The sequence below is a fragment of the Pseudorca crassidens genome, chromosome 3 (genome assembly GCF_039906515.1).
Source record: "Pseudorca crassidens isolate mPseCra1 chromosome 3, mPseCra1.hap1, whole genome shotgun sequence".
NCBI classification, from domain to species: Eukaryota; Metazoa; Chordata; class Mammalia; order Artiodactyla; family Delphinidae; genus Pseudorca; species Pseudorca crassidens.
Genome location: NC_090298.1, coordinates 159,132,693 through 159,144,929, shown reverse-complemented (window position 1 = coordinate 159,144,929; position 12,237 = coordinate 159,132,693). Strand labels below are relative to the sequence as shown.

Here is a 12,237-nt window from a genome sequence, read left to right as displayed (position 1 = left end):
TGAACTTATCAGAAACAGACTCACAGATGTAGAGAACAGACGGGTGGTTGCCAAGGGGGAAGAAGATGGGGGAGGGATAGATTAGGTTTGTTTTTTTAACATCTTTATTGGAGTATAATTGCTTTACAATAGTGTGTTAGCTTCTGCTTTATAACAAAGTGAATCAGCTATACATATACATATATCCCCATATCCCCTCCCTCTTGCATCTGCCTCCCACCCTCCCTATCCCACCCCTCTAGGTGGTCACAAAGCACCGAGCTGATTTCCCTGTGCTATGCGGCTGCTTCCCACTAGCTATCTATTTTACATTTGGTAGTGTATATATGTCCATGCCACTCTCTCACTTCGTCTCAGCTTACCCTTCCCCCTCCCCATGTCCTCAAGTCCATTCTCTACATCTGCGTCTCTATTCCTGTCCTGCCCCTAGGTTCTACAGAACCATTTTTTTTTAATTCCATATATATGTGAGAGCATACGGTATTCGTTTTCCTCTTTCTCAATTACTTCACTCTGTATGACAGACTCTAGGTCCATCCACCTCACTACAAATAACTCAATATCATTTCTTTTTATGGCTGAGTAAGATTCCATTGTATATATGCGCCACATCTTCTTTATCCATTCATCTGTCGATGGACACTTAGGTTGATTCCATGTCCCGGCTATTGTAAATAGAGCTGCAATGAACATTGTGGTACATGACTCTTTTTGAATTATGGTTTTCTCAGGGTGTATACCCAGTAGTGGGGTTGCTGGGTCGTATGGTAGTTCTATTTTTAGTTTTTTAAGGAACCTCCATACTGCTCTCCATAGTGGTTGTATCAATTTACATTCCCACCAACAGTGCAAGAGAGTTCCTTTTCTCCACACCCTCTCCAGCATTTACTGTTTGTAGATTTTTGGATGATGGCCCTTCTGACCCCCTCATTGTAGTTTCGATTTGCGCTTCTCTAATGATTAGTGATGTTGAGCATTCTTTCAAGGGTTTGTTGGCAATCTGTATATCTTCTTTGGAGAAACGTCTATTAGAATGGGAGTTTGGAGTTAGCAGACTATTATATAGAGAATGGATAAACAGCAAGCTGTCTAGCACAGGGAACTATATTCAATATCCTGTGATAAACCATAATGGAAAAGAATATGAAGAAGAATATATACGTATAACTGAATCACTTTGCTGTACAGCAGAAATGAACACAGCATTGTAAATCAACTCTACTTCAATAAAATTAAAACAAAACAAAACAAAGTATCTTCAACTAGAACTTTTCGGCCATGGCACGTGACTCGGTTCAGTCTAGTTCAAGATGCTGACAAATTTCAGGGCTGGTGCTTGAAAGACAGAATTTTGGTGCTTGAAAGAAGCTTTTCAAGGAGTTAAAGTGTATTTGAACATGTGACAATTGATATTTATAGAACAAAGGTTTTTGCTTTCTTTGTCCCTTTCATGGTGGTAGCAGGGTAAACTTTTGAGAAGGTGCCAAATATCTAAGAACGTATATCTGCCCCTGAGAGAATTTCTGTAGAATTCAATTCCATTAGTTAAAATAGTTTTTCTAGGAGACTTCCCTGGTGGTCCAGTGGTTAAGAATCCGCCTTCCAATGCAGGGGATGGGGTTCTATCCCTGGTTGGGGAACTAAGGTTCCACGTGCCTCAGGGCAACTGAGCCCACATGCCGCAACTACTGAGCCCGCACGTTCTACAGCCTGCGCGTTCTAGAGCCCATGCACCACATCTAGAGAGCCTGTGCTCTGCAACTAGAGAAGCCCATGCACCACAATGAAGAGCCTGAGCACTGCAAAGGAAGATCCCACATGCCGCAACGAAGATCCCGAGTGCCGCAATGAAGATCTCGAGTGCCGCAACTAAGACCTGACAGGGCCAAATAATAATAAAAAATGTTTTTTAAAAAATAAATACAATAAAATAGTTTTTCTACTAACTGGCGCCAGCCTGAAGCTTGCCACAGTAACTAGACTAGCTATTTATTCTACAACTATCTTAAGAGAACTGTCAACTGCTTTAATTTACAAAGATTATATAAATTCCATTCTTTTGACTATGTTAAAGATTGTATGTTTCAAAGCATCCTTTTAAAAACTTATTTCTTTGTGCTTACAATTTTTTTCTATAGTAGATCATTTTATTGATTAAATTTAACCCCTTCAACAGAAAACAGATCAGTGCATTCCTAAGGATCAGGGAAGAGTTTGTTGCATAGGATTTTGGGGTGGGGGGTCAGGGCTGATAAACGGAATATTGCCTGCCATATCAGTAAACGAAGGATGTCAGAGTCTTCAGTGCTTGCAGCCCTCCGACGTGAGCCGGTGAGCCCTGAGGGAACTAAGGAAGGAAAGAATACCTGCCATCTAGCAGCCATCAGACTGCAGCCCCTCCCCACAGTGAGCCCTGTGGAAACTCAGGATGTGAAAACACAGGATACTGGCCCCACATAACAGAGGTACATATCAAAATAATGATTTCAGTGAGCCCAGACTCTTGTATCTTCCTATACGTAGAAAAGCACTAAATTCCTTAACTTGACATATCTGGTTTTCTTTAATTAACAATCTTTCGATGTTCAGACTATCTGCCCTTTGTTGCAAAACGCCTGTATAACCTGGCTTCCCCCTGGCCTCCCCAGAGCAGTTCTTTCAGGGTTACTTGAGATGCTGCTTCCCGGGCTTGAAGTCCTAAAAATTCCCGCCGAATAAAACATGACTCTCAGCTTTTAGGTTGTGAATATTGTTTAAGTCAGCAGGGCTGAAGAACGGCTCTACTCTTTGGTTATGGTGGTCATTGCATTTGTCAAACTTCAGAGTGAGTTTTACTGAATGTAAATTCTACGTCAATAAACATGACTTTAAAAACTTAAAAAAAAAGTGTCTCCAGCTAGAAATGATCAGTGAAGTGAGAAATTGTTGAGAAGGCAACGCAGTTTGTTTTTTTTAGGTGTTCTTTGTTGGGAGTGTGGTTCTAAAACATTTCTTCATATTGTTACCCTTATGTTGTTATTACCAGCTGACGATTAAAAAAAAACTCAAATAACTTCTTTGGCCTCATCATAGTGCAGGGTTGAGGTACCAGTTGTGTTTTCTACACATTTAAGTAAAATGTGTTTATCCATTTCACACTTTAAAAAAATTATTTTTAATTGTTTGGCCCTGCCACACGGCACATGGGATCTTAGGTCCCTGACCAGGGATGGAACCTGCGCCCCCAGCAGTGGAAGCACCGGAGTCTTAGCCACTGGACTGCCAGGAGAGTCCTCATTTCACATCTACAGTCATCTTGTTTGTCAGTCATTCATGAACTGTATTATCTCATTTAATCCTCCTAACATCCCTTGCACTAGGCATTATTACCTTTATTTTACATATGAGAAAATGGGGACTCAGAGGGGTGAAATGACTTATCCCAGGCAGCACTCAGGTACACAACATAATGATTCCATATTTGTATATATTGTCAAATGATCACCCCAATAAGTCTAGTGCACAATCATCACCATAAGCTATAATGGAATAAAAAAAAGAATATAGATGTATACATATATGTGTATAACTGAATCACTTTGCTGTACACCTGAAATTAACACAATATTGTAAATCAACTATACTTTAATAAAAACAAACAAAAAAACCCAACCATCGCCATACATAGTTACAATTTTTTTTTCTTGTGAAGAGAACTTTCAAGATCTCTCTTCACAACTTTCAAGATCTCTCTTCACAACTTTCAAGATCTCCCTTCACAACTTTCAAATACACAGTACAGTATTATTAACTATACAAATCACGCTGTACATTACACTTCCTGAGTTAATTAGTTTATAACCTGAAGTTTGTCCTTTTTGACCACTTTCACCCATTTACGCTACCACTCACTCCCTGCCTCTGGTAAAACCCATCTGCTCTCTGTATCTATGAATTCATTTTGTTGCTGTTGTTTTTTTAGATACCACATATAACTGTATAAATGACATCAAACGGTATTTGTCCTTTCTCTGTCTGACTTATTTCACTTAGCATAATGCCCTCAAGGTCCAATTGTCACAAATGGCAGAATTTTTCTTTTTTATGGCCAAATAGTAATTCATTCATCTTGAATAAACATATCGGCAGCTGTAAGATACAGCTACCAGATAAGGACCAGATAAACAACCAGATAAGGAACTAGGCTGCCCCACCCATGAGGCTCTCCTTTCAGAAAGCCCTGGGTAACCTAAATAACTGACCACTTGCGCGGCCCTACTTCTCCCTTCTTGTGCCCTAATTCTTGTTATTAGGCTTTAAATTAGCCAATAAAGAGTGAATCTGCAACGCCCCAGGCACCCCACACTTGGACCCTAATAAAGGCAGAACCCCAGGTCTGTGCTGTCTCTCTACCTGTGACCTCACTGTGTGGCCCTCGGTGTGTCCTGTACCCTCCAGGACCTGTAAGAAATCTTTTTTTCAAAGTTCCCCAATGGTTGTTGCTGAGGTGTCTTGAAATCATAAGAACCACAAGGGCTAGTCCAGCCACACCATTGGCTCTGGTTGGTTGCGGAAATGTCTGTGGGGGTCCCTACAAGTGTTACATGTCCAGGTGGGTGACCCCAGGTGTTCCCAGCTGAGACTGACACACCTTCTCACCTGAGACCTTTGTTTCAAAGAACCTCAGGTAGCCACCATTCACATGATAAAGAGACCCGGGTAAATCAAGGAATGCAAAAACTTCGGCTGGGAAAAAGCTTCCGGTATGATTACTGGCTGGGAACAAATAGCCTGTGAAGTGTTCCAGAGAATTATTTCGAAACCATGCGCCCAGTCTGTGACTGTTTGAGCCTTAGAACGATACCCAGGTTCCGGGCTTCCCTGGTGGCGCAGTGGCTAAGAATCCGCCTGCCAGTGCAGGGGACACGGGTTCGAGCCCTGGTCCGGGAGGATCCCACATGGCGCAGAGCAACTAAGCCTGTGCAGCACAACTACTGAGCCTGCGCTCTACAGCCCGTGAGCCACAACTACTGAGACTGCGTGCCGCAACTACTGAAGCCCACGTGCCTAGAGCCGGTGCTCCACAACAAGAGAAGCCACCGCAATGAGAAGCCTGCGCACCGCAACGAACAGTAGCCCCCGCTCACCACAACTAGAGAAAGCCCGTGCGCAGCAACGAAGATCCAGAGCAGCTATAAAAAAAAAAAAAAAAATTCCCAGGTTCCCTAATTTGCATTAGAGGAATCAGGCGATGATGGCTGTAGAATTCCCAAGAAGGGTATTTCCTTCTATGTTTACTTCAAATGTGGTGTGAAATAAAATTCATACTTTATGGCAAGACAAGCAAAATTCAACCGTAAAAATTCTCCTCTGCTTTTTGGCCTTGTCTCTCCGCCGAACTGTGCATTGTGTATGTGCATTATTCGTCATCAAACCTCCCCCATTGGCAGGAATACCTGCCGTAAAAGAGCAACATTTTCCTAGCATCAACCAGAGAACTCCTTCAAAGGTAGCATTTCTGGCTTCCCTGGTGGCGCAGTGGTTGAGAGTCCGCCTGCCGATGCAGGGGACTACGGGTTCGTGCCCGGTCCGGGAAGATCCCACATGCCGCGGAGCGGCTGGGCCCGTGAGCCATGGCCGCTGAGCCTGCGTGTCCGGAGCCTGTGCTCCGCAACGGGAGAGGCCACAACAGTGAGAGGCCCGCGTACCGCAAAAAAAAAAAAAAAAGATAGCATTTCTTCTTGAGCTTATCAGGGGTCGCATGACCCACCACAATGACACTTAGATCTGGATTATGTAAACTGTCAATAATACACTTTTTGATGTACAGCCTTCTGTCTCAAAAAAACTTATATAACTGTGCCTTGACTTCTAACAGGTGGAACAATTCTCAGAGCTTTTTGAGATGCTCTTCCTGGGTTATAATCCTCAAATTTGGCTCGGATAAAATTTTCCATTTCTTTCTTAGATCAACTGATTCAGTTTTCATTGACGGTGGCCACAGAGGGTAATGGACAAGGAAGAATATCCCAGATGGCAAAACCAGAGACTGCAGTGAATAACAGACAAAGAGGTTTCCCTTCTAGAGCCAAAGAATTTATTCCACTTCATAAGCAGGGAAATCTTAAATAGATTCTGCCCTGTGGGATTTGATCATTATGATGGACCAGTAGCTGGTCTCATATTGTACTATGGGTGAGAGGAGGGCCAGATAAATAAACTTCTAGTTTAAAAATTATTAGATCATGGGATAAACATTCTGTTCTGCTGAAGAAGACTGTGTATCAGGCAGAGATTTTGGACTCTGAGCTGAAAGCATCACTGGATGGGACTTTAGGTTATCTTCTTCAGGGCAGGGTATAAGTGGATTCTATGGGTGGGGAGAAGCATGCTTTCATGTATTCGGTGGCTGGAGGGTTGGAATGTGGACTGCCAGCCCTCCACAAAAATCTACTCTCTCCTTTTGCTGTAATGACAGAATCACAGCCTAGCAACATGGCTGACCACCTATGCCGTATTTCCCAGCCTCTCTTGCAGCTAGGTGGAATGCAAAAAGTACGTGACGCTTCAAGATCAGGGACTTTCTTCTGCTGTGCTCGCTGATTTCTTCCTTCTTCTTTTTTTCAATATAGAGTTCACAGCTTCAACCTCACAGACAATAATAATGTTCAGGGAAATAGACAAGAAATAGAACATTGGGAACCGCAGTTTCTGATTGATTGAAAGGAGCAGAGTCACCCACTGATATAGAACTCTGACTGTTAGTTGAGAGGGGAATAAACTTCTACTTTGCTTGAGCCATTACTCTTTTATTTTTTTTAATTATTTATTTATTTTTAGTTGTGTTGGGTCTTTGTTGCTGCCTGAGGGATTTCTCTAGTTGTGGCAAGCCAGGGCTACTCTTTGTTGCGGTGCGCGGGTTTCTCCTTGCAATGGCTTCTCTTGCTGCTGAGCACGAGCTCTAGGTGCAAGGGCTTCAGTAGTTAGTTGTGGCACGCGGGCTAAGCTGCTCTGTGACATATGGGATCTTCCTGGACCAGGGCTCGAACCTATGTTCCCTGCATTGGCAGGTGGATTCTTAACCACTGTGCCACTGGGGGGGGGTCCCCATTATTCATTTAGTCTTTTGTTTAAGCAAATGTTATGGATTGAATTACATCCCTTTCCCAAATTTATGTGTTGAAATCCTAACCCCTAGTGTTCAGAATGTGTCTGTTTTTGCATATAGTAGTTAAGATGGGTCCATATTAGAGTAGGGTGAGTTCCTAATCCAAGGTAACTGGTTTCCTTATAAAAAGGGACATTTGGAGATAGACATGCCTACAGGGAGGATGCCATGTAAAGATGAAGGCAGATATCTACAAGTCAAGGGACACCAAAGATAGCCAGTAAACCACCAGGAGTGAGGGGAGAGGCATGGAACAGACTCTCCCTTATAGCCTCGGAAGAAACCAACCTGCTAATGCCTTGATCTCAGACTTGTCTCCAGAGCTGTAAGACAATAAATTTCTGTGATTTAAGCCATATAATTTGTGGTATTTTGTTATAGAAGCCCAAATACAGCAGGTAGGCTATTCATCCTACCTAATACAAAAATTAGTATCAGGAATGGGGTGTTGCAATCACAAAAATCAAAAATTAGTTGCAGGACTTCCCTGGTGGCGCAGTGGTTGAGAGTCCACCTGCTGATGCAGGGGACACGGGTTCGTGCCCCGGTGCAGGAAGATCCCACATGCCGCGGAGTGGCTGGGCCCGTGAGCCATGGCCGCTGAGCCTGCACGTCCGGAGCCTGTGCTCCTCAACGGGAGAGGCCACAACAGTGAGAGGCCCGTGTACTGCAAAAAAAAAAAAAAAAAAATTAGTTGCATTAGCTTAGTGACCTGCTGGTAAGGTCACAAATATTGCAGACTGGATAACTGACCCTCATTATGCCAAAGAACAACATTTGGTAATGTCATCACCCGCGATCACCTACCTGAAAGCTAGATCGTATGTCTACTAAGCCTGTGTTTCTAGAAGTGATTGTAAAGATTGTAAAGTGTTAGAATGTCACTGTAAGTGGGATGCTCCTTGCTGCTTTCAGCAAGAAATCACAAGAAAGAGATGCTCTTACACAAGAATTGGCCACTTTTCAAAGTCAGGAACATCACAAGTTTGGAAGAGCCAACAGCTTCCTCGCCCCCTAAACAGTATAAACAAGGAGGCTGCCCAAGGCTGCTGTTTCAGATGACCATTAATGGAGAATAACAAAGATGTAGATAGTTCAATGAAGCAAATACTGCAAATTAAATAGACACAAGAACTCTGGCTAGAAAAGAACACGGAATGTTCTAGCAATGGAACTAGCTAGAAGCAACTACACCAGATGTCTACTAGGTTTTCTGAAGCAACAATATTGCTAAAAATTCCGAGTTCAGTCTGCAAAATCTTATGACTTCTGAGCTTTTGCCTTGGGTCTCTTTCTTATAGCAGCTTAACCTGACCCTTAACCCAATGTGGGGCTTGAATCCTGATCTCTCTGGTTTCCAGAGTACTTCCTTTTTTTTTTTTTTTTGCGGTACACGGGCCTCTCACTGCTGTGGTCTCTCCCGTTGCGGAGCACAGGCTCCGGACGCGCAGGCTCAGCGGCCATGGCTCATGGGCCCAGCTGCTCCGCGGCATGTGGGATCTTCCCGGACTGGGGCACGAACCCGTGTCCCCTGCATCGGCAGGTGGGCTCTCAACCACTGCGCCACCAGGGGGAGCCCCAGAGTACTTCCTTTTAACCATTATGTGTGCTTTAGGCTGCAGTTTAAGTGCCACAAGATCAGGGATTTTGTTTGTTCTCTGCCAGGCTCTTGAAAGACTGTAAATACTAAACAGTAAATAGTAAAATGTGACAGATGTTCAATAAATATCTGTTGGAAGGATGAGGTAATAAACAAATGAACCAAGAGTGATATGAAGGAACTAAGACTAGGACTGTGCCCGGAAGTTCAGAACAGATGGGAGCTGTATTGGGACAGGCATTCCAATGCTGTGGTCACCAAATAAAAACTGGTCTCCTGCTGATGAGGGCCCCCAAGGCGCCCTTCATGTCATTGTTGCGTAGACTGTAGATGAAGGGGTTCAGCATGGGAGTGACCACGGTGTACATCACTGCAGCAGTTGTGTCCTTCTGGGCCATGCGGGAGGACATGGGGCTGAAATAAACCCTGATGAGTGTGCCATAGAACAGGGACACCACAGAGAGGTGAGAGCCACAGGTGGAGAAGGCCTTCCGCTTGCCTCTGGTGGACGGGATCCTCAACGCAGCAGCAAAGGTGTGCGTGTAGGATACCAAGATGCCCATAAAGGGGGTGATGATGGGCAGGGCGCCCACGGTGTACACCATTGCATTGTTGAGAAAGGTGTCAGAGCATGCGAGCTTCAGCAGACGGCTGAGGTCACAGAAGAAATGGGGGACCTGGTTGTGGATGCAGAATGAGAGGCGGGTCAGTAATATCGTGTAGGTCAAGGCATTCCCAAAGGTTGCAGTCCAGGATGCTGCCACCAGGAGGCTACAGAGCTGTGGTATCACAGACGTGGCATAGTGCAGAGGGTGACAGATGGCCACATGGCGGTCGTAGGCCATGGCGGTCAGCAGGAAGCTGCCGATGCCGGCGAACAACGTGAAGCAGAACGTCTGGGTCAGGCAGCCAGCATAAGGAATCCCTTTGTGTCCTGGCATGTGATTGGCCAGCATCTTGCAGATGGTGGTGGAGGTGTAGCAAATGTCCACAAAGTCCAGGTTGGCCAGGAAGAGGTACATGGAAGCTGGACGTCGATGGCGATGGCCAGGATAATGAGCAGGTTCCCCAGTTCTGTGACCAGGTACATGCTCGGGAAGAGTATGAACACCAGCTGCTGTTGCTTGGGGTCCTCCGAGAAGCCCAGGAACAGGAACTCAGAGACCAGGGTGAGATTTGCCCCTTCAACGGCATCCTGAATCAATCAGAAATGACACAGCGGAGCTGTCCAGGGTCCTGGCCAAGGCCAGCCTCTCCTTTGCACCCTGGATCTCATCCCCTCTTGTTAGTTCAGCCATTCATCAGCTCTTCCCACTCCCTCCTGCAACAGGACCCTCCCCCACCATTTGCTGCGTCATTTCCATCAGTGAACACACCATTCATTCCCCACAGCCCACCTGCAAGATGTCACCTGGAGTTTGGTGGACAGCTCCCAAGCACACTGACCATTTCTCACTTCCATCACGTGTATCTCTATGCCCCAAGGTTTCATCTGGTCACCAGAGCAGGCTCAGCCTGCACACAGGGTAACATGGAAGTGTTGGGGGTTGGCACTCCAAGAGTGACTTTTGGCCAGTGAGGGACAGGCCTTGTTGGGTGAACGCCCCGGCTTCATCACTTCTGAGTGAAGCAGTTCTGGGGTGTGTTCGCTCAAGGATCCCTAGAAAGATGACCCCTCGGTTGCCAAGAGTGGGAACCTACTTATCCACACATCCTTTCTCCAAACACTCATTGGGTCTCCTGGGATTATTTCCCAAATAAACTATTTGCACTCAAGTTCTTGACTCAGAACATGCTTTGGGGAGATTTCAAACTAAAATGCAAGGATTCCAAAAAAATCTTCTATTTTTGAAGGAATCCCTTCTTTGTCCCAAATAGCCCTCCTGCTACAACTCCCCTTTCTCTGCTCCATTCGATCTCATACTCCTCAAAAACATTGCCTGTCCTTGCATGTCAAGAGCAACCACGACCTCCTATTGCTAATACAAGGCTAGTATACAGTCAGTATGCACCAGCACACTAGTCCCATTGCTAAAATCTAGAAAGATTTGGCAGAGGCTGGAATATACTCTTAAAGAACATCCAAAGAATAGTAAAATTAATTAACAATACAAATTACAATATAAACGCACTTTCAAGTTTACTGTTGTTGAATGTCGTAATGAGCTTTGAAACATGGGCAACATCTGAGAAACATTTGCAAAACTCTTTGCCAGTTTGGCTACTGTCACTGTGAGCAGTGTGGCTGTGTGCTTATAAAATTATCTGTGCTATAGGAGAAGTATCAGTTTATCATTACCCTCAAATTTTGAGGTTGGTCCTGGTTTTAAATAGTTAAGATTTACTTTGGTTTTTATTGTTTGTGCATTGTAGTTTTTGTCTAAATTGTCAGTGTGCAATGTTCTCATAATTATAAAATCAAAAGTTTACAATAAACATGAAAAGAATGAAAAGGCAAAAAAGGGCGGAAGAGTAAGACGCGGAGATCACCTTCCTCCCCACAGATACACCAGAAATACATCTACGCGTGGAACAACTCCTACGGAGCACCTACTGAATGCTGGCAGAAGACCTCAGACCTCCCAAAAGGCAAGGAACCCCCCACGTACCTGGTTAGGGCAAAAGAAAAAACTAAACAGAGACAAAAGGATAGGGACGGGTCCTGCACCAGCGGGAGAGAGCTGTGAAGGAGGAAAAGTGTCCACACACTAGGAAGCCCCTTCGCGGGTGGAGACTTCGGGAGGCGGAGTGGGGGAGCTTGGGAGCCGCGGAGGAGAGCACAGCAGCAGGGGTGCGGAGGGCAAAGCGGACAGATTCCAGCGCAGAGGATCGGGCCGACCGGAACTCGCCAGCCGAGAGGCTTGTCTGCTCGCCCGCTGGGGCGGGCGGGACTGGGAGCTGAGGCTCCGGCTTTTGTCGGAGCGCCGGGAGAGGACTGAGGTTGGCGGCGTAAACACAGCCTGCAGGGCGTTGGTGCGCCGCAGCTGGCCGGGAGAGAGTCCGGGGAGAAGTCTGGAACTGCCGAAGAGGCAAGAGACTTTTACGTCCCTCTTTGTTTCCTGGTGCACGAGGAGAGGGGATTAGGAACGCTGCTTGGGAGAGCTCCAGGGACAGGCGCTAGCCGCGGCTAGAAGTGCGGAGCCCAGAGACGGACGTGGGACGCTAGGGCCGCTGCTGCCGCCGCCGGGGGGCCTGTGTGCGAACGCAGGTCACTGTCCACGCGCCCTTCCGGGGAGCCTGTGCGGCCCGCCACTGCCGGGGTCCCGGGATCCAGGGACGGCTCCCCCGGGAGAACGCACGGCGCGCCTCAGGCTGGTGCAACGTCACGCCGGCCTCTGCCGCTGCAGGCCCGCCCCACACTCCGTGACCCTCCCTACACCCCGGCCTGAGTGAGCCAGAGCCTCCGAATCAGCGGCTCCTTTAACCCCGTCCTGTCTGAGCAAAGAACAGAAGCCCTCCGGCGACCTACACGCACAGGCGGGGCCAAATC

General features: G+C 46.1%; 1 pseudogene; it reads right to left on the bottom strand.

The window, feature by feature from the left end:
- Window positions 1-9,001: 9,001 nt before the first annotated feature.
- On the bottom strand, window positions 9,002-9,930 carry LOC137221057 (olfactory receptor 1f45-like; annotated as a pseudogene).
- Window positions 9,931-12,237: the final 2,307 nt, after the last annotated feature.